The following is a 24,202-nucleotide window of genomic DNA, read 5'->3' on the forward strand; positions in this document are numbered from 1 at the left end:
TCATACGCCACATAGCTATACACACATTTGTTCTCAGGCAAATAAAGCGTCAGCTAGACTTCTAGATTGAAATAAAACAGGAACTTGTTATTTAACAGCCATGGTGTAAGAGTAGTAAAAAAAAAAAAGAAGAAAGGGGGGGCCGGGAAATTTTGAGATCACTGAACTTTGATTGTTCTACATTAAAAATTTTAATCTCTTGAGATGTTAGGCTGCTGGGTTGCCTGAATGAGGCGCCTTATGCCTGGGCTTAGTTGCACCAGAGTTAACCTTGATCCAGCAGACGTGTTGTAGGGAAAGCAAAACTAAGTGGGTTAGGAGTGCTTTAAAAAAATTATTGTAGTCCTGCAGCCACTGGGAGACGTCCTTCAGTCATCAGCTAACGTTTTCTCACAATAGAAAGTCCAATTATTGATGAGGATCAAATTTCTAGTATCTTGACCCACCTACCAGTCAAGCAAATTCTTTTTCATTTTTGGTTCCTCAGTCTCTCGCAAACACCCTTAAAGACTGCTAGCTGAACGCGGACACTTGGAAACAAGTGAGAAGTCTCTTGTGTTTTCTGTTCCAGCCCAGATGGCAGCCCTGGCTGAGTCAGCAGGGACCACTGGGCCACACTAAAGCGGATGATTAGTCGCTGATAGGCAAAAGAGAGACAGTACAAAGAGCTGCAGGCCTAAGGCTCAGGGTCATCTTCTTCAGTTTGTTCTCCTGCTTTTAGATGCTTTAGAAACATGTTCTTCTCAATAAAACATCCACACAACCCTTTATTAGGGTTACTTCAGAAATGTATACATTTAAGTCATTAATTTACAAGATTTGATTTTAATTCATATCATCCACCAATGTTTTAACCCTTGTGCTGTCTTAGATGACCCCACCCTTACATTGACGTGTTCTCCCTACCATGACAAAGGTGAAAAGATTTCATGTAATCCATGGACACCATTGAGGATCACAAATCATTGAAGAAAAAAGGTTCAGAGCACTGTCTAGTGGGTCTAGATGACCCAACTCACAACGTTAAAGTGCCTAGGATAGCACAAGGGTTACAGACCCACTCTGATAACAATTGTATTTTTAACACGGTCTTGTAGCATTTTTCTGACAATGGAAGACATGTATAAAGAGAAAATTAAGCTTAAAATTGCATTTCTGAGTATTTCTCTAGTTAAATTATTGTGAATAGCGAGTGGGACTCTAATTTACTTCTATGCCTTTTCTTATAACAGAGGCAGAAAGCCGCTGTAACGTTTGTTTTTACAGTATTGGATTTTTGGGACAATAAGATGCAATTGTTTTTTTTGTTTTTTTAGTTTGGCCAGGGGTGCAACTTACATGCGATGTTTAAAAACATAAATAAGCTCACATATTTGTTTTTCTCCCACTAACAACAGGTAGCCCCTCAGCATTTTTTCAGCTAACAACCACTAGAGGGCAATGTAGGGGTTTGTATCAGTATTTGCTATTTGCAACAATGCAGAAGAAGAAAGACCGTCGAAAATAATCAAACAAAACATGAAGGAACTCCTTCTGATCCTTCTTCTTCTGAACTATATACAATATTATTGTTTTTATTTTTACCTTCCTCTTACTAATGCGAGACAGAATGTCATCAAACTGGGACACAGAGACACTGAAGTACCGATGTAAATGCAGCATTACACAGGACTTGGTGAATTTGTTTGGATGCCTTGCTCTTTTCACCAAAAAGTGTGACCTATATTCCAGAACAACTTCTTTATGTTTTTTTTTTCTTCTTGGCTCCAGTGACGTGTACTGCGGAAAACATGGCAACTTAAAAAGCAGAAAAAAATACACATTTTCTTAGTTTAAGACCCAAGTTTTGTTAAAACACTCTCCCGAAATAAGGCAAAATTTGTTTTTATAATAAAAATCAATGAGATATCAAATCATAACTATGTTAAAATGAGTCAGTCAAGTGGCGGTATTATTTTTCTTCTAAAGTGCTGCAGTCTTAGGTGCAGTTCGCTCCATTTGGTATCAAAAGTGAAAAAATACAAATCAACTTCCCAAAAGATAAACTTGCCGCAGCTTCCTCATCGTCTGTTTTGGATTTTATTTCATAAAGTCGCCACAACAAAAGCAGTTGATCTAAGCAACCCTAACTGCTGCTTTTGAAAATATTAAATTACCTTTTCCGGTCTAAAGCAGCAAATTTCAGTAGCTTGATGGATCTTTGTAATGTGACCTGCGTAGCTGCTGTGAGCGACTGTAACCACATCACAGCGACTGTCACAACCAGCCTTACCTCTTCTTTCAGACTTGCATCAAGCTTATATTCACATTTGATAGGCAGCTAACACTACATTAGTTTGTGAGACTGAGGCCCAAATTAAAAAAGTTTTTTTTTTCTATAGAAACTATTAATAATGTACATTCAGCTGTGGCCCTAAACAAATTCAAAAGAGAACACAAAGGCGTCCTTTCATGCTTGCCTCAGGCAAACTGTCACACAACAGCAGGTTACCGCAACGTAAAAAAAAAACAAATCCCACTCATCACCAGGGTGTTGGACACCATTTCCTGTTTTTGTGTCAAAAAAGAAACCATGCACAGCAAAAGCACAATAGTATGAGAATTAGCTGTCCTGGAACTACGACAGCTCTGTTTTTACAAACACTCAAAGGTTGTAAATGTAGGATTCTAGGGGGAAATGCCTTTCAAGAGCATGGTGTCATATCAGAAAACTAAAAGTGCAGCTTTTAACTCAAAAAATGTATCCTAACCTTGAAAAGTAGCTGAATAAATACCCTCCAACTAACTCAATATAATGTTTAAATCAACAGCACTCTTGGATGCAATTTTCCTTCCTACTGCTGCATATTTGCATTCTGTCTAATACATTTAAACAAATCATCACCCACAAAAATCATGCATGCAACGAACATAAAATGCAGCTAGATGTGTTCCACTGAGACCCCCGCTCCCCCTTATAGGCAGCTATTGTCGAGCATGCTTTAAGTGAGAGAATTTAGCCAGCATCCCAGGAATGCTGCAACTACACCCTGGCATACAGACCGAAACAGAACAAATACACACATGTGCTGACACATACACACAATTTGTGCAGCTGCTGCTGTATGTCTTCTTGAAACAAAAGAGCGCCATTTCAAAGCACTGAGAGGTTGTGAACTTTAATATGGCACCATAAGATTTTCATACTATCAAATTTAGAGGGGAAAAAGGTCAACATAGTTTATGCAAAACTTAGGATCGTTATGTACAACAGGGTGTCCAAACACTTTTTGAAGGATCTTAAGCCAGTTATGTTGTTTAAAATGAAGTAAATTATGTGCTAGCGTTCAAAAGTTGAATTTAAATCGGGAAACAAACACCACGATTAACAAGCCATTTATTTCCTGAGGTCACAAAAACTTACATAGTTAGTTAGGAGTAAACCGACAATAACCTCATTGGGGTCATGTTTTTTGTCCTAAAACGCAGCAAACGTCTACATGAGTTGTACTTTTTAATTACCAAGGGGGTCCTCGAGGATTTCCTGTCACTAACTAAACTTCTTAAGTTAAACAAAACATTTGCGTCACATTTTGTTGACAGAAACGAAAGGTTGAAATGTGGCTCGTGCTTCCCTGCCATGCTAGTCAAACCGCCGGCTAACCAAACCAGGGCTGCCGCCATACAAAACTTTAAAAAAAGGAGGGGTCAATAAAGTTTTCAGAAGACGTTTGAAAAAGTTTATTTACAATTGCACTGCGGCGTAAAGACTCTGTCAGTTACTCCTTCCGCGAGACAAAGTAGAAAAAACGCCGGCTAGCAACAAGTTAGCACTTCCTCTTATTATGCACCTTTCTTCCATCAGAAGTCGAATGACAGGCAATGATTTGACAGGGGCACATATCCGGCACAACACCAAATGATGTTATTTTGAATTTCGCATCCCCTAAAAACTAATTTCTGTAGATTAAGAGGAACAACTTACAGGTTTTCTGTTGTACTAGTGGATCCTTAGAGGTAGGCGTGCAGCAAAATGTAGTCAGTACAGTACTTTCGCCGACCTTGGCAGCTTTGTCTATCCCCGGCAGCTACAAACAACTACACTACCTGCCCCTCCCGCTGCTCCACCGCCACAAGGCAACCGAGTAAGAAGAAGAAAAAAAAAAGGAAAGGCTCCACCCCTTTAGATTTTGATTGGTCAATTTTAGGGACAGTGCAAAATCAGCCAATCATCTTAGCGTTTGGGTTTTCACTTAGTCCAAAAGCCGTTAAATGCAATGTTTTCTTCAAATTTCCTCTAAAAAAGAGTTTCAATTGTAATTTAGTTTTATTGTAAATTATATATATATATATATATATATATATATATATATATATATATATATATATATATATATATATATATATATATATATATATATATATATATATATATATATATATATATATAAACTAAGCAGGAGAAGCACACACATATTTTACAGAGTTGCTGAAAATTGCCAATGATATTCCCTCAAAACAGTCATTCTTTTTTTCAGAACAAGGACACATAAAGCTGCCTGCTCCTTCACCATCTTTCCACAATGGAGCCTTGAGATGGAATATTGTCGTTTTGCAGCATGCATGCAGCTTTGCACAGGTCAAACGTTCACTGCTGCATGGACACATTGCAATTGATGATAAGGGTGGATCAGCAAACACCCACTTCTTCCTTTGCCACAAGCAATTGTTGTCTCAGAGTTATATTTCCTGCAGAGTAACTGAACGCACGCCCACACATGCTGAGCTTTGGGGTGTTTTCTCATAGACAATCAGTCTATTATAATGTGCTGTAATTAAGAAACTAAATACTTAAAGACTCCTGGAAAAGTTATAGTCTGCGGATGAGTAAAAACAAATGAAAGTCCTTTAACTATTGATTCATCCGTCTCTTTCTTTCACCATGTTTGTCAAATCTAGTGGCATGAGCACCAATTTAGTTAATTTCTATCTTTTTTTTTGCTGTAGATTTTTAATCTGATTTTTTTTTTGTAAAAACATAAAGAAGCATGCAGGTCATAGTGTCTTTAAAAAAAATCTGAAATGAAAACAGAATGTTATTTTTAAATCTTTAAACTTTGTCGAACCCTGTCCAAGTGCAACATCTGGTGGTGACTCTTTGTAGCACTTTTATTATTTAAAGCAAGTTGTACGTTTGATTGATGACAATCTAAGGGGTAAACCACAACATAAAAAGTTTGTGCAAATATTCAAAAAAACAACAACAACAAAACTAAAGCCAGATAGAAAGTAGAAATAAGTAAAAGAAACAAACTATGGCTCTACATAAAACAAAGCCATTTGATTGGAACCTTTGACCTCTTATGTCAAACTGAAGCTTTACTGTTGTAATACAACATTCAAGGTGAATGAATATTTAAATTTTCTATATTTGTAAAAAACATTACAAACTAGGAGGAACCTCTGGATAAGAGTTCAGAGTAGTTAAAGTTACTGGATTTTTTTTACAGATTTTCCCAGACAGAATGCCATGCTCAATGCAACAATGAACAAAATTGTTCACCTTTTTTTTAATTTAAATTGCAGTAGCCATTGACTTCAAATATTGACCACTGGGTGGCAGCAGCTCACTGTTGAGGGGAGCTCATTACCATTTAATTGATGTGTTCCCTAATGGCAAAATGAGATATATTTTATGTTTTATCTCCATAATTCTTTATTGTGTATGATGAATTCTGTTATAACATTCTAACTAAAAAAAACACTGTTTGTAATTTATGATTATGTTTAGTTACATTTTGTCTTGGAATTGTCTGAACTACATCATCATGAAGTGCTTACCCACAATGCCACACTTTAGTTTAAAGAAGAGGAAAAAAGAAAGTAAGTGAAGCTTTATGGAGCGAAAAATAGGAAATGCTGAAGTGGAGAAAACTTATCAAGACTGAGATGAGCAACTTTCTGTTTGAATCACATTCACCAAGTAATCTGTGGACAAGGCGGTCCTTCTTTCCCTCCAATATGAAACAGGTAAGCTTATCAACACAATTAAACAAGCTAGATTCAGGGCTCAGAAAGGTCTTTTACCACAGACAATAAAAAAAAATAAAAACTTAAATGCTGCAAAAAAATTACCCTCAAAACAGTTGTGAAAATTAACTATGTTTGAGATCGAACTTCAGCTCAAATAGAGTTTTATCTTGTTGATTGACAGGCAAAAATTAGCATCAGTAGGGTTTGTTACCATCTAATAAACAACAACCAATAGATATAACCCCCAACAGTTGATGTAACTCAGATTTGAGTAAATCTGTTCCAACCTTTGGAGTAAAACATGCTCAAACAGCTAAAAAACAATTAATTATATCACTTAAATTCAATATTGAATATGATATTTTTAGAGTATAACAAGCAACAAGTAACTTCTAAAAACGTACTCTAATATTGAGTTGTGATTTTGTGCACTTTAGAGAACTATTTAATCTAATATTTACCAATTCATAAATAGTTATAATATGTAAAAATGTTTTTAAAATAGGAAATTGTGTACAGGTTAACTTCTTGCTCAAAAATGAATGGACAAAAAAGGCCTCATAAAGCAATTCCCTTCATTGTGGGAACATTGTTAGAGAAGTAAAACTTAAAAAAAAACGTCTTTTTCAGCATTTATAGCCAGGACAAAACTTAATTATTTAATGATGAAAGATTGTTTTAAAAAAAAAAGTCCTCTCTTATTTGTTGCTTAAGCTATAGCTGTACAATCAAAAACCTTTTAGATTGGGCAGACATAAAAAAATACACTTTTAAAAGTTATTCCAAAAACGTTCACACAAAAACCTTAATATGTTGCCAACATCACGAGAATTTAAAACATGGTTTTTAAAAACAATAAATACAAAACAATAAAAGTGCGCCTGCAATGAAAAATTTTAAATAATAAAATCATCTTTCTTGACAAAATACATCAATTAAGTCTCTAATTTAAGGATTTTGTACAAAAGATAATTTAAACACCTCTATCTCTCTTCCATGATAATCTGCTTTGTTGCACCTACAGATAAGTACTCTCATAGTGATCAACAGAATGAAGAGGAGCAATGTTTGAGGAGTATGTAAAACCAGCCATCATCATAAGGTTTGTGAAGGAAAAACATAAACAAGTAGAGACGTGTATGTGCATTACTTCTATTTGTTAAAATGTAAATTCTTTTTTTTTTAAACCTTTAAGTTGTTTTTTTTCCAGGGGGGTAGAAAATTCTTTTTTAATGTTTTTTGGTAATTTATTAGTCTTTCAAATTAAATTATTTATTTCTTTTACTTCCAATCTTAGTGTTTGTATTAATAAAGTGTAACTTGTTGTGTAACAGTCATTCTATTTAAGCATGTACAGCTATTTCTTTATTGTTTTCATCCAAAATTTAGTCCAACAATTCACAGAGAAATTCAGAAGTTAAAGGCAACGGTGGTTCCTGAGCAAAACAACCAAACTATTTTAATGTGTGCTTTCATTTTTGTTACAGAATTAAACCTGAGAAATAGCTTACTGTCACTAAATTCCGTTGTGTTGTCTGATGTTCAAAACTCGGACGAGCTGCATATCAATGTTTGCATCCAAACCCTGGAGGGGAAATCCAATGCAAGGCTGTGTTGGTGTGTGAGTTTGCCCTTGGTGCTAGGCAGAGCAGGACAACACTCTTTCATCTTCTGATGCTCGTTCTTGGCTGAGTGTCAGGAAGCTGATGCTAATGGTTGCATGGATTTGTTTGGATGACATTAGCTGTTCAACAATAGTCATACATGGAGATCTATTTGATCTGCTGCGCAACAGATAGGAAGGAGCGTGAAACAACCGGCCCTGGAGAATGTTTAAACAGCCATTTTAACCCTGTAAAGCTCACATCAAAGAAGTGACTTAAATCTTTTTTTTTTTAATTAAGATGTTCTTTAAACACTATGATGAATATCAGTTTTTAATGACATATAGATAGCAATTATTATGAGGCATTGGGTTTATGCTCACAACAATGTTAGTTTAAGATGCATAAATAGTAATGAGTGCTCAGGAAAAAAACATCTTATTTACCCACCGTCTCATGATTGATCAAAACATTTGTAATATGCTGTAACTGTTTAATAAATAGGTCTCACACATGTGTGCATCAAATATGATATTAATAGTGTCGTCCATTCATTCATTCTATTATTTTTGTTCCTTTCATGAAAATTGCTGAATGCCAAATATGTTTACATGATTTTTGTGCAACTGAACATTTTCAGGATTCCATGTTAACTGTTTCACATTGTAATAAATGATCACTAACTTGTTTGTGCAACAAGCCCTCTAGAGGTTGTTTTGTGAACTGCCCTGGCTTCAGTTTCTTTCAGAGCAAAGTTGTTTCCAGATGGAAGTCAAAGGACTTTTGAGCAGTACAATGTCCTTACCTGACCATCAGCTCCAATTGGAAAGGAGTATTGGGATTTATTAAAGACCCACTCAATGAAAAGTTTTTTCTTGTGGCATTTTTCCAATGATGGAGGACATATAAAGAAAAATAAGCTTAAAATTGCAGTTCTGCGTATTTTTTTATTCAAAACCACTGTGACTCGGGAGCAGACGAAAAAATATAGTTTGAAAAGGAGCATATTTCTGATGTAGAAAATATAGTGGGCGGGCCACAAGCTCGCTGGTCTGCAAAAGTGAGAAGAAGAGGGTTGTTGCTCAGCACCAACAGTCCCGCCCCAAAAATCAGAGGCAAATTTAAAAGAACTCCTGCCGCTCTGCAGAAACTATGTCACAGAAAATGACACAGGATTTTAGATTTTGACTAAAAATACCATAATCATAATTTAAAGACCACTCGGAACACTTTTACAATATATCAAAAGATGATTGGAGTGACACTTTAACAACAGCCTGTTAAAGTGTAAGCCTCTGAGTTGACTAAATAAAAGCAACCTGAGATGGTGGAGCTGTTCAACTGAACTCTGGTGGTGTTCAGGTCAAACCAACCTAAACTTCCTGTGAAAAAAACTCAGTTTTGATCTAAACACAGCAGAGACGCTTAAGGATGATGCTTGTAGGCACCACAGCTCTGTTAACCAGGGCATGCATTGGTGGGAATCTTGCTCAAGGGACATGACCCTGCTGATGTAGGTCAAAACTGCTATTCACAAAAAACTGACACCTCTGCTTTTGAGATCAGTGAATCGAATGTCAAAAATAACTTTACATACTTTTTATAAGTATAAGTTATGAGAAAAGCAAAAAATGCTGTTAAAAGATAGTTTTAGCTTTTTCACCGTTTGAACATTTCTCCAGATTGAGTAAACCACCTCAGTGACCTTGTGGAAGAGTGTCCACCCCTTGACTTGAAGGTTGTTGGTTAAAATTTAGGCAGAGTCATACCAAAGATGGGACCCAGTGCCTCCCTGCTTGACACTCAGCATTAAGGGGTTGGATTGGGGGGTTGAACCACCCAATGGTTCCTGAACGCGGCTGTGTCTGTAGCTCACTGCTCCCCCTGGATGGGTCAAACGGTTACCAAAAGACTGTGGGTCCCAGTCCAGTACCATGTGGAACGCCACAATTAAGTGTCTATAAAAAGAACTAGAATTTGCAAGCAGTGATATGAAGACACATGAAACTAACTAATTATCCATTCCTTTGTCTAGGCAGATTTTTCATGTGACAACTCTCACAAATAAGAACTTTTTGATGATCCAAACTTCAAGGTCAACTGTCAAATATTAACCTTTTGAGATAAATCAAGCCTCCAGCTGGGAAGAGACAAGAATCAACTGAACTCCAAGGTTTCTAGGCGACAGTTTCTTGTCTTGGATTTGGGTTTTGTGGAAGCTGAAGGAAGCGAATAGGAGGTATGGCATTATTTGCTATTGTACAACTAAAATCTTGTCTTTGGTCATTTTAGACCTCTTTACAATGATTGCTGGTCTCTTTACATTTTGTACGTCATATTGCTTTAATTGAAATAATTCAAATTATGATACTAATTGTGGGTTTTGAGGACATTATACTGGATTTGTAATAATTTAACATATTTGGTTGGGTCAGGTTCATTTAGAACCACTTTTTCCACACACAAAAAAAGTGAACGGAAAATCATTGGCAGCCTCACTGTGCCACATGTGAATCAGCACCACTGACGCTGTTGTGGGCAGTGTGGCTCCTCCCTCCTGTGCTGAGAGAGAAACCTGATGGCGGGCTCTTATGCAATCAGCCGAGGCTTTGGAGCATAACCGTCAAAGAGGTGGCGAGGAGAGTTGCCTGTGGATGTCAAGATGGAGTGAGACGTCACAGTCCTGTGAGGAACCAAAAAATAAATAAAAACAATTTTTTGGTGAGGGGTTACAACAAATGAAAATCACAAAAAAGAGGACAGCTTGATGAATGGAAAGAGGGAGATCCTATAGCTCAGTGCAGATGTCTGACTGGGCAGGAGAGTTTTGTTACAGAGCATCCCCTTCTGCTTCCTCCATTATCCAGCTTTGATTTATGTTTCAATTACAATTAGACTGTTTGAAACATGAACACTCAAACCAACGACTTCAATGATTTAAGATGTTCCTATCTCATGTGTCGTTTTATAAATGCAGAATGACATGTAGACCTGAGACATACCTCTATAAAACCATTTGTTTCTTATTTGATACACATATTTCTGAGACCCCTACCTCATTAGCATAACTTAAACATTCCTTGAATATAACTAGGTCCATGTTTTATCCTCCCTATAGTTTCTCATCATTCCACTAGGGGCGGTACAAGGACTTTTCCTGCTCATTACAAAATGTCTGTTGTAATAAAACCTTAAAATCTCTTTTGGCGGGAAAAGTTTTTTGGTGAGAATTACAACAGAGAAAAATATCAGAATAAAGTAGTAAAAGTAGGAAAAAATAGTTTTAAAATTATATAAATTAATTTAAATTTTTTCAAGAGTAAAATTTTAAACTTGAATTAAAAAGTAATAATTTTTCAAAGAAAAAGTCATGCTTTTAAAATAATAACATTTTAATTTCATGAAAATACAGTTGTACCTTTACAAAATAGTAAAGCACATTCAGCTAAATACTTAAGCATTTATTCACAAATTCTTTCCCCTAATTTTACGACTTAATTCTCATAAAATTTTGACTTTTCACAATTGTTTATTTTTCTTCTGTTTTGTGGTCCAAATACTCTGTTGGAGAGAATAACTCATCTCTGGTTTTTCTTTTTTTTTTAAAGATAACTCACTGTATTAAAAACCCCCAAAATTTGTTGATAATTTATAATACAGTTTCACATCTTAAAAATGTTTAAATTAAATAAGGTGCTTTTTTCCTGAACACTCATGTCAATATTCTTTGCACCTAAAGCTAATGTGAGCAACAATGAACCAAATCACTCAATGGAAAAAAATGACATTGTTTTTCTTTTTTGAGGATTTAATCAAAGGGTTTAAAAAAAACATCCTACTTTAAAAAGAGGAATTTCTGTTAATTCTTTGATGTAGTGAGTTTAACAGAGTTAGGAAAAAATATTCCTTAAATAAATGATGTCAGACTCCTCTCGGCAGATTTAGGAGAATTTCAAGAACAAATAAATCAAAGAAAATGGTGGATTTTAGGATTAACATTGTAAGGAAATCTCTTATTGTCATTCTGCTTAAAATCCTTCTGAAGGAAGTCGAGTCTTTGTCTAAGTGATGAAATATTTCCTCCCTTTTTTTCCCGTTTGAGGCTGGTTCTCTGGGGAGACCCTCCCCTCTCAATGAAAACCTCAGAAGTCAACCAACACGCTCTCTTTGCCGCCGTTAACTGACTTTCAGATAATCTACTCCTCTTTCTTTTCTTTTTGCAAGTCTCTTTGAGAATTTATAACTCCTGCTTTTAGTGTCCTCTTGATTCACCTGATAGAAGAAAAAAACCTCCCCAAGAGGCAAAAACAGCCCTGATACTAACTAAAACCCTCCAGAGAGCAATGAAATTACATAATATCCCCACGTTTGCAGGATTTAAATCTTCATTTTGAATGCGCTAAATGCTTCCGCCGCTTATCCCATCTGTCTCCTCAGGTAAGACAGACTCTGTTTAGAAAAATGCAAGAAAAGCTGGACTTTAAACACACAGACTATAAAAGGCCAGTAGGAGAGCAAAAGAAAGAGGACAAGCTTCAAAATACATATAAATGAATGTGTGGAGTCATGCCAAAAGCTATTTCAACCCTTTAATGCTCCATGCATGCACACATCTTTCATGCCACATTTTGCTGCAGGGCCTTTGAATGAATTGTATATTTAAGAAGCTCTCCAACCCCACCTCCCAACTGAAAGGGTCTAATTGGTCAATTATTCAGTCACTATCCTTTTTTTTATGACACTTTATTTTAAAAAATCTTTGCGATTCAGATCTAGATTTATTTTAATGTCTTGTGTCTAAAGATTTATTGTGTTGGGTAGATCTCACTGTCAGAATATGTTCTTGCTAATCCTATTTTTAAAAAAAAAGTTTTTTGGTTATCATTAATTATTCAAGTTAAAAACTGGTTCTTGTGTAGCCCACTTTCAAGTGGTAGGGGTGTGGAATTTCAAAACGCTCACTCCTGATTGGTGAGAGTAGTTGCCATAGAAACAAAGACAGATTCACTGCCTACTGACATAATCTGGCTCCAACAGGGCACTGTACATATCGCGAAAAAATGGCGACTGAATTGACTTTGTTTAGTTAGAGCCGGACGTTAGCCATTTTCTATTCTTGATGTCACACTCACTCTGTCCGTGTACCGTCAATGCAACACTCTAAAAACACACCTGTTGGCTCCAAAAACATTCACACATCAACACGTGAACAATACAAATACAGATGAGCCCACAAGCTAAACCCATTTTTGTAAAAGCAGCCTGAGCAAAGTTGGTTTAATATGGAACCATTGTAAGCATCCTGCTTTTGTTTTAAAGTCCCACTTCTTGACCTAAATACACCAACAACTTTACGGCTGGGAGAATATCACAAACCTGAACTCGTCCTTGACGACACTTACAAAGTGAGCCTCTAACAACTCCTCCTTTGACAGAAGTCTTGCTTTATTTCTTGATTTACTGCTTGGGATCTAAGTTCTGCTCAAGCAACCAGTCAACCTGATGATCATTCAGGAGAGACCGTATGATTGGATAGTGATTGTTACCTCATTCTCAGAATATCCAGCAGTGCAACGCCCAGATAAGATGACTTTTTTATTTTCTGAAATCTTACCTAAACAGAGCATCCGTTTGGCCGCCAGGAGGAACTTCAAGTTCCTTTGACGGTAAACACTTAAAAAGGGTGTTGCGCCTTTTCCAGCCAATTATGCCACACTTAGATAGTTAATTGGCAGAATTAGAATAAAGCTGATTGGTTTGTTGACAGAAGAAGCTCACAATCTTTTGCAATTTTGAACTTAATTTTCTTCATATATGTCCTCCATCATCAGAAAAATGCCACAATAACATGTTAAAAACACCAAAAACAGAATTTTCACGAGTGAGTCTTTACTTTAAAACTGTCATTTCAGGAGCAATACTGCTGTGAAAAAGAAACCAACAAATTTTGGTGACAAGGGGAAAAAAGTGAGAACAGTTAAAAGGAAAAAAAATGTTGTATTTATAAAAATGAATGGAAAATATAGCAGCACTATCAAAGTGCTCAAAACGGAGATATTGAAATCTTTTTAGATATATTTATATTTAGTCTAAAACGGCATGCTGAAATTTGCAATATATCTATTAAAGATACTACAGAAAAAGGAAGAGACCATTTACAAATATTCTTATTAACGTTCTGCTCCTCCAGCTGAGGGGCATTGCATAGGAAAAAAATCCTAGTGACCTTGCTGCAGTTTCACCTTTATGTGTGGGAGTTTATATCCAACCAGCAGCTGCAAAGAGAAGAAACTGTTTGTAAAAGAAAGTCTGTCAGAGCAGCTCATTATTCTACTGTGAAGGACTCTTTAAGGATGACCCGCTGTTCTTGTTTTATTTTATTTTTTCATTAAATATCTTGCTGTCATTTTGCATCTGGTTCTTAAATGTAGCCTAAAGCTCAATTCCAAGCTGTTTCTACCCAGCAGCTCTGCAAGAAGACCTCATTGGTCCGCTCCTGTTGATGTTCTCTTGTGATGTCAGAAAAGCCTCAGGCTGTTATTGGCCAGACTCTTGGGAAGGGAGGGGGGGGGGCAGCATGCAGCAAGGTAGGTTCAGCTTGGTTTGAACTTAAAAGTGAATTATTCATGGAAAAAAATATTGTACTTTTGGATCATAAGGGGCACTTAAATGTTTCAATTTCTCCAGAAATCTACATGTATGAATTTTCGTTGTGCTTACTGACCTAGACCCGAATTTTTGTGGTGCACAGCGCTTAAAAACCCGTCATAATGACTTTGGTAAACTATGAAGCTGCACCACTTGAGGGATTGTTGGAGCATTATGGGTACTGTAATCGGTAGTCTGGTGGAGTGATACACACTGTGGTTGAACACAACAAATTAAAAAAGTGAAAGTATTAGGAATGACAACACAGTTTGCTGGAAAATCTTCCCCTCACCCCCCATGACCAATCACCTGCCTCTTGGTCCCTCTTGGCATTCTGGGTAGAGTAGTAATATCCCTTTCCTATAATCTGAAAGTCCTGAAAGTCTTATGGTCTGACAAATATGGGATACAAAATTGTTTCCAAGAAAGGCAAACATCTAAATAAAGATGTTAGATTCAAAAGGCAAAAAATGCCAATATAGTGGAAAAATCATAATCTGGGAATTCCAACTTAAATATAGTTGAGTTTGAAAAAATATCAAATCTTAGAATATGATGTGGTGCAAATCCAATAAATAATTTTCCTTCAAAATCATTTTTTTTGTATTTTTTTCAGGCATTAATAACCTCTTGGACATTTTTTATTGAATTTAAAGAATTTATCATTTTATGACCTGTGTTGAGTTGGGATCACAATTTTGGTGTTTTTAAACCAAATATTATTGGTTTTGAATGGAAATTTTAAGAAATAAAATTGAATTCTTGAAGTTGAATTGATTCAGCCTTTGAACACTGATACCCGGCCCTAAAATAGCAATTTGTGCAACATAGTCTTTTTTTTGGTAGATATCAGTTCTAAGCTTGTGATAAAACAGTTCTAAGCATTAGTTTATTGATTTCAGTAGAACATTTTTGCCTAAGCTGGAACAGGATGTGGCATCGCCATAACTCAGAGAGAGATGTAGCGGGTTTAAAATGGATGGATGGATGGACGGACGGATGGATGGGTGGGTGGAACATTTGCCTCTCTCTTGTCATGTTATGATATTCTGGAGAAAAATAAAAGACACTTCTGTTTTAAAGTGCCACTTTTCTGTATGCTGTTGATTAGGAAATGCGGTTTAGCTTGAAACTTGTGAGTTAATTTTGTAAAATTGAGCTAATTTAGCAACCTCTACTTTCTGTTATTTAATGTAAATGATACTGGGATGGGTTTCTATTCCAGTCTTCCTATAATTTTTTCTTTGGACTTCTTAACTTCATGATTTATTCTCTTGCTGGGCTTTTGACGCTTTTCGCCCTCATTTCAGTTCACATGTTTAAGTTAAAATCAGCCCAGCTGCTACTTTCCTTTGCATTTAAAGACTATTTAAAAAGGAGACGCGTCCTGAAAAATGGATTTCTCCTCATGTGCTGCTGCTTTGTTATGGGGATCTTAGTCTTTTTGAGTGAGTGTCTCTGCATTTTCGATAAGAAAAGAACTCTGATCTTCTGAGTGCAGCTCTGACAACAGCTGAGTTTGCCTTCATGCACACATACTGTTCCTAAAGTGCCGTGGGGCAAATTTTGCATTTCTGACGATATGTTCTCCTCATTACCCAATCCAAAAATTAAAAAAAAAAATCACGATGAGGGAAAAAAGGAGAAGTTCCTGTGCTAAATAATAAATAATCTCTAAAATATACATGAAAGTCTCCATTCCGCACAGGAATTATGTAACGTGGAGCTCACGGATCAACCAAAAACCTTCTCTTAGTTGCGTAACGCTCAAGATGGAAGTCAAAGACCTTGTGGTGCTATCATTACTTCTGCCTAAAGCAAACAGTGTTTCCCCACTGCGAAAAGCAGCGGCTGCTCCTGTTTTATAGAAAAGCTGATAATTGTGTCTCAGTGGCTGTGCTCCCTGCTTTCTCGTGCACGTGGACTCCTCCACGAGCTTTATGAGCTTTACGTGATAACACTTCTCGTGTGTGGGAGCATTTCCTTTGTTTCTCTTTAAGGAGTTACTTCCTATCTGCACCTGCATCCATATATGAGGCTCAGCAAACTATGAGGCGCATCAAGTGAGACAAAAGAGTCCGAGATAAGTGTGTCAGTTAGTCACACTTTAACTGTTCACAGTAACTCTAGAAGGTGATTGTAACATGCTACACCTTAGCCATGTTAAAAGCGTTACCCCTTGTTTGTAAGGCATAAAAAAACACACTGATTTCGCTTAAACAAATGTTATTGTTACTAGACTGACATTTTGACATGGCGCCATGTACCTCTCAAAATTGCTTTGCCATCAGTGAGCCCAACCAGAATGAATCCATATGGATAAAGCACTCCGAATTATAACATTGGATTGGATTTATCTGCGCTTTTCTGGATGATCTTACAATGTATCTCTAATATTCATCAGTCCTACCACATGCTTGGTGATGGTAAGCTAACGATGTGGGGCAGACTGACAGAGGCGTGCCAGTGTGCACTTATGGCCCCTCTGACCATCACAGAGACATTCATACACATTCACACACTGGTGGAGCAACACCGGAGGCAGGGAGGGTGAGGTGTTTTGCCCAAGGACACTTCGACAGTTGACTGGGGGGATCGAACCATTTCGAACATCTCCAAACCTTCTCAACTGACTGAGCCACTGCCGCAGAAAGTTGTCTTTTTGAAAAAAATATTAAGGCTTTTAAGTGCGCTTTATAGTGCAAAAAATATGGTAGGCTAACTTAATTTTATGAACTTTTTCTGAAAAAATATTCTCACTTTTTCATTGTATCCTTCTTACAGTAACCTAAACTTGATATGGGTAGATTATTTAGAGATAATCTTCTGCTATATTTAGCTTTAGATTCTTTATGTTGCACCAACTGTAAATTTAATTCCCCCCAAAAACTAGAGGCAGCCTTCTTTTTGCATTAAAATAATAGCCACAGGATCATTGCCAAGGTACTCAGAATTAATTTGCCCAATCTGACTTGGTAGATTTACTGGCGCGCAGCAAGAAAACAAGCATGAAATAATCCAGGTCTTTCTTCCACTGTGTGCATCAGAAGCACCTCAGATGTGCACCCTTCCTGCATACAGGATCCCACAGGCTGCAGGCTCTTCCAGTGAGGAAGGACTGCAACATCCCAGAAGCCACCGCTATACATGTTATTTTTTTTTCTTCTCTTGGATGTCTTTAAGCTTATTCTAAAAAAATAAGTTGCCTCAAACTAGAAGGCGGTCATTTTGTTTTGTTTGGTGTTGTTTGATTTTCTACTTAAATGAATTTCTTTTTCAGGTGGAGCTTTGATGCTGATGAATTTTATGAATTTTTCAGTTTGTTTTTTTATCCCACCAAATCCTTCCAAGGAGCCCATTCAGGGAGCAGTACTCGCATCGTACCAATGACTTCAGAGTTGCGGTACCTTATGAAAGCATAACCTGTATGTAATAAGTGCGTGCAATTTACATGAGCCTTACAAATACTTCACGACAATCACATGTTCCATTTTCAATGATCCACAAGGGAACTATAAGACACATCTGTGCTTCCCTTAAGTTACAGCCGCTCCACAGGTCCGAACAACCCAAAATAGGGCAGCAACCCTTGGACCAACACCTGTACAGGTCCATGTGACTTGTTTTCTCCTCTGTGTCCTCTTTGGTAAAGATGTTTGGGTAACGTCCTTTTTTGAAACATGAAAGTACCAACTGCTTGAAAATCGATCATGCAGAAGATATTAATAATTGTGGTTTGTGACATTTTGTATATCGGAATAGAGCAGTGAAAAAAAAACTGGAGCAAGAATCCGACACTGTTTCGACATTTCACACCAAGCCTCTTCCAGCTGTGTGTACATGTGCTAGTATCTGGTAGCAGTACCCGTGTAAAGACCTTATGCTTAAAGCATGTACAAAAACCAATATTCCGCACGTTCTTGAACACACCACACATGCCTGGTGTGCACGTAGGATCAGACAGTTCTTTTTACTGTTACAGCTCCAAATGCAGAGTGCTTCCATCGCTTTCTCTTTGTCCTCCTGCTGTTTGTTTGTCGGACCTCCTGTCTGCATTCACTAATGCACCAAATCAAAGTTCGCTTGATGTTCATATTTAGACCGACAAGAGTTTTTTTATTGGGTTTAGACAGGAAATTGTATTGTCCTAACAAAGCAGGGCAACAAACTACAGCAGTGATCCACTGGCAAGACAGAGCTTCTTCTTCTTCATACATTTTATTTAAAAAATGGGGATTTCAATAAGGATGCAAAGTTTTATCATGCATTTCTTTTCCATTTGAAACTCGAAATACATTTAGAGTTTACATCACGTCTTTTTCTTCAGCTCAAACTTGTTTCTTACAGTAATGAAGACTGTGGGGTTTCTGCATGCACAGTTGGTCTCTGTTGATGCAAAGAGAACAGTAATCAGTGAGGTCAAAACTGAAGTATGCCCCAATAACTGTGGCTTGCAGGTTTGTTTTGTGTTCCTCCCTGATTTCTCTGTAATGTAGAAATGCCAACCATTTCCAAAGAATAAGTGGTATTGAAATGAAATCAGGTGGGACTTAAGCCTGTATTTTAAAGCAGCAGGAGTGAATGGTTTTCACTTCTACACCAACAGGGAAAAAGTACATTTTATATCAAACTCCAAACCCTGCAATATATGCAGATTTTATATTTTGGTTAGTTCGTATAAAAAGTATCTGATTTGAATTTTGTCATTCATAAAATCCTTAATATTTATTTTTTTTATACAAAAATGCCACAACATCGACTGCAAGAATTTTATTAAAACATTTTTGTTCAATTACTGATTTCAATAAACCATTTTAAAGAAAGACATCATGTCCATATTCAACCAACAAGCTCTCAAAACTGTTTCTGGAAAAAATTTTGTTGTCCTTTTTCCAATTCAACAAACATTTAAAAATTATTAAAAAAAATGTAAGTACCCTTGTTGAACAAAACATATTTGGTTGTAATGCGGAACAACAACAACAGAAAATTACAAAGCTAAGCTCTACAATATGTCACATTGTTTTAAAATCCTTTTACATAAACAAAGCAAGTAAAGTATTAATGTAAAATAACAAATCTTTTAATATTCAGTTCTCCACATTTTTAGACTATTTAGATTTCACTAAATATATTTGTAACATTAGTAAGAATAATACTAGAATACTAAGAATAATAATTTAAGATTAATTTTCTTCATATATGTCCTCCATCATTCTAAATCCTTTATTTATATATATATATATATATATATATATATATATATATATATATATATATATATATATATATATATATATATATATATATATATATATATATATATATATATATATATATATATATATATATATATATATATATATATATATAAATAGTTTCAAAATTCCTACTTCTCATGATGTCACTTATTTGAAAGTCATGATTTTATGCCACATTGTCTGCAGTAATTTGGACCAGGCTGCGACGGTAAAGAACATGGACAGAATGGCAAAACTGGATACTCCAGTAATAGAATAGAAAAGATAGATAGGAACTGAGATCTGAATTACGCTGTGGGTTTCTTTTTTTTTGATTGAAATTCTTTGGACCATAAGTGACACAAGATTATTGGGCCAAACTAAACAGTCAGATAATTATAATATGACTACATTACCCAGAATGCCTAGAGGGACCGAGAGGCTGATGATTGGTCAGAGGGGTTGATAGGAAATTTTTCTAGGTAACTGGGTTGTTTTTGATGTTTGCCTCTTATCTGAATAATCTGCGTTTACAGAGAGTGCAACACAACAGATTTTAAGTTCACCTTGAAGTCCAAAAAATAGAATTTAAACATTAGTTTATTCTGTCTGCCTTCATATTGTAGTAAACTTTACTTGGGTTAACTTGCAAGAGGACTCTGATAGGGCCTAGTGTGAAAGCAGCCAAACTCCTTAACTGTATTCTGTATGCACTGTCACAATAATTAAAAATATCTTAATAATCTTTATTTAAAATGATGAAAAATACATATAGAGCTGCAGCTTTCAAAAAGTGACTAGTGTCAAGGGTCACCTTTTTCCCAATCACAGGACAGTCAAAGCCTGAAAACAAACAGGACATGAACTTTGACGCTATCAATTTAAAGGAAAATCTCTTTGGGAAAACCCATTCTGTCAAATCCAAGCATTTGGCAGCCAGTATGAAAGACGTGCATCTAGCTTCTCTGGTTTTTATTAAACAAACAGATAAAGCAATATATGCTACAGTTCAAGCTGCAGTTCACAGTCGACTGATAATTGTTCAAGTCTTTTCAAGCATTCTTAACTACTGGATATGAAATGTCAACAACCATCTCCTTCTGCTTACGAGTCCTTCTGTTACGTACGGTTTAACGCTGATGCTGACTGCAAAGAGCGCCCTAATTTCACAAACTTTAAAGGGCTCTTCTCTCAAACAGCCAAAAGAAGTGAAATCTTGTTTTGTTTCCATTCCCTGCTGTTTACATTATCTAAGCTCAGCGAGCTTCATTCAGTGAGGATTCCAGTTCTATAGGTGATGAATATTTTATTAAGACAAAGCAGAGTCTCTCTTTTACCCCCTGACGTCTGCAGCTACCTACCCCCGTCCCCCTCCTCCTTTTCTATTACATGGGAAAACCTGCAGAGGAGAATCCCTTTGTATGAGCTGCAGAGCTGCTATCAGCCCTGCGAGGCATAACAAGCTTTCTGCAGAGGTGAACAGGAGGAGAAGCAGTGAGAAGAGGAGGAAGAAGTGGAGAAAAAAAAGGGGGGTACTCTATTTTTTTCAATCTCTGCCTTATACTTTTCCTCCCTCCATTCTACCCTCTCTCCATCTGCGATTGGTATGCAGGCCCAAACCTGCTCTGTTCTGCAGTGTGCGTTTGTGAGCGCTGCTGCATGTCAGGGAGTGAGTGGGGAATCGCACTGCAGTGGCGGGTGGAGCGAGCGTCCGTGGCACACACGCGTTCATGCGCTGCACCAGAAAAACCCTTTCTGACCGACTGAGTCATTGGTGTGCTTTCATTCAATCTGAAGGCCTGACTCCTCTCTGTTGTCCACACAGACAGAGGAGGGCTGGCATGCGTCAGTGGGTCGTGCGTCTGGCAAAAGAGTTTCATTCACAAATGCCATGTGACCAAAACATTTATTTCTTTAACCAGTTAATATCCAACAAACATTTGTATAATTGTTTTAATTCAGTTGTTTGAAGCCTTATTTTTATTTAAGGAACCTCATAGTCAGGCAGTGATTTTCAACTTGCTGTATTTTCCGCACCATAGGAGGCACCGGATTATATATTTCAGAACTTGTTTGTGACACGCTACACGCTAGCCATGTTAGAAGTGTTAGTCTTGTTAATGTAGTCACAATGTCTGTAACTCCAAACCTTGTTTGCAATACATAAGAAAACAGATTAACGCTAGGGCTGCACGATATGAGGAAAACTTGCGATATGCGATATTAGAGATTAATATTGCGATAACGATATAATTTGCGGTATATAAAAAAATAGAAAAATGCCAAAAACATCATTCCCATTTCATTAGAAACAGTTTAAAATTACACTCCAAATGACCCTCATTGACATAGGTGACAAACATCTAACATAATAGGCCTCCATCTGATTGGTAAACAATGGGAAGGCGTCCATCTGATTGGTCAAAGCATAAAGGGATTTATTTGATTCGTTAAATGCGTCAAGCTGCCATCAGATTGTTTTAACACATTTTGGGTTTACGATTTATTGCGATATTCGCAGTCTTTTGCGATATGCCTATTGCAGAGCTGGATATTGCGATAACGATAAACTTGCGGTGTATTGTGCAAGCCTAATTAACGCTGCTAAAATAAACGTTCCTATGACTACCTTAACTCCCAGCCTGGTTAGTAACATGTTAAAAAGCACAGTTTGACACCACTACATGTTAGTTGCATTAGAAAACATGCAGGACGCCAGCACCCAAGAGTTGGACACCTATACCACAGAACAATATTTGATGTAATGAAGCTTGATGGGTTAATAAATAATACTGCAATTGATTTGCACAAATTATGTCACTTTTTGTTACAATATTATAGTCTGAGCTCAATAATATTTTAGTGAGCATGTCAAAGTAGTATCAAAAGTCAAATGGTAGATACAGTTGACACCTGGATAAGACTGCCTTTAAAAATCCAATCATTGTTCTGATCATTGGATGGGATTGAATGCATTAATATGAAATATCCTTCCAAATGAACCTTAAATAAAGGACAGGACAATCATTTACAATAGCAGAATACACTTGAGCAAAAGCCTGCAACTACAGAAACACAGCAGGTATTGACAACAATGGAGACCAGAGCTGTTAAACATTTCAAATGATGAGGCTTTCTGGTTAGAGCCACTCCCTAATCAGCTATTTAGGTGTGCTCACTTCAGGGTGGATGGCAGGCTGCTTCACGAGTGCAGTAAAACCCTCACAGAAGGGGGGTCAGGGGGGCTGCTGCAGATGAACAGTCTGCTCTTCACTGCAGCAGAGAGGAGACTTCAGTGGATTTCCTCTCCTGGCGCTGGTTGAACCCAATTACACTTGAAGCAATAAATCCTTAGCAATGCAATTTCCCTGCTAGACAAGATCTGCAGGGCTTCCCCCCACTCACTCGCTCCCACCATCTCTTCCCTCTGCAATATACACTGTCTCTTTTTGTCTGCAGTCACGCTCTGTATTTTCTGTTCTTTTTTTGTCTCTTTCTACATTTCCTCTCTTCCATCTGCCACATTTTTCATGTCCCGGGTCTTACATCATTCTCTGTTTCTTCATCTCTAACTCCCTTCAATGTTCTCTCCATAACCTTCATCACCTTGTCCTTCATCTTCTGCTTTATCTTCAGTCTTCCTGTCACTAGAACACGGCAAACCTCTGCACCAGGTTTGGGTTTTAAAACTTCCTCTATCCATTTCAATATTTACATTTCTTATGACATACTTGAAAAACACCACTGAGCAAATGTAGAGGTATTTAACCTGCTGCATATCTAGAGGATGGAATAGCCTGCATATTGGAAATACAGCAGTTTTTAAGGTTTCAAAGCTATCTGATGTTAGCTAAAACAATGTCCTTTTTGTCAATCTAGCCTTTTTCTCTGCAGAATTAACAGAATTAGGTCATGCCACCATGGCGTAAGGTCAGTTTTTGGAATTAATTATGAAAAAAGAAAAAGAAAATCTCATCTCGGCATGACCAGTGTTTTTAGTAACAATCTATAAACACCCGTACTAATAATTATTTGATCTATTGTAAAAGCATTCCCAGTGGGATTACAATTAGGATTATGCTGTTTTTAACCCAAATCAAAAAACCTGTGTCGTTTTCTAGGACATAGTTTCTGCAGATCGGCAGGACTTCATTACAATTTTCATAGTTGTGGGGGGTATCATTGTACAACCTCACTCCCCCTTCTCCTCCCTCTCTGTTTACATGCTAGTTTACAGCCCCTCAAACCCCTAACCTAACGTTACAGGTGCAACAAGAATGGTGAGCAATATTGGAGCTATGCAGCTGGACAGTTTTAAACCAGATGCAGCTCAAAAATAAATAAATAACATTGCTCCCAAACATTGTTACTTTAAAGACGCAGGAGCAGACGAAAAAAAAATGATGTTTGAAAAAGAACTTATTTGTGATGTAGAAAATATGATGGGCTAGCCACCCTGCTCCGCTCCATTCTGATGCATCCACGTGCAGACAAAAACATCCATGCACGTCTTTGTTTTCCTGATCTAATCTGCATCTGGGCTCAAAACTGCTGGATAGCTCCAATATGGCTTGCCATTTTTGTTGCACCGGTAATGTGGGAGTGTGAGGGGCTGTAAGGTGGCAGGAGAAAGTGTAAACAGAGGGATGATGGGAAATGGAGGGGGCCCTATTTCACACCAACAGCCCTGCCCACAAG

The 24,202-nt window shown here is 37.0% G+C and overlaps 1 protein-coding gene across 10 annotated transcripts in view; it reads right to left on the reverse strand.

Annotated features, from left to right (window-relative positions):
* fam49a (family with sequence similarity 49 member A) overlaps positions 1–4,149 on the reverse strand; it is a 32,019-nt gene extending 27,870 nt beyond the window's left edge. For all 10 annotated transcript variants that reach the window (XM_078942722.1, XM_078942715.1, XM_078942716.1 and 7 more), the window contains exon 1: positions 3,965–4,149. The gene's annotated coding sequence lies outside the window, so the exon portion shown is untranslated. The remainder of the gene's footprint in view (positions 1–3,964) is intronic.
* Between the last annotated feature and the right edge of the window lie 20,053 nt (positions 4,150–24,202).

Source organism: Oryzias latipes, chromosome 24 (genome assembly GCF_053564925.1).
Source record: "Oryzias latipes strain Hd-rR chromosome 24, Olatipes_Hd-rR_3.1".
NCBI lineage: Eukaryota > Metazoa > Chordata > Actinopteri > Beloniformes > Adrianichthyidae > Oryzias > Oryzias latipes.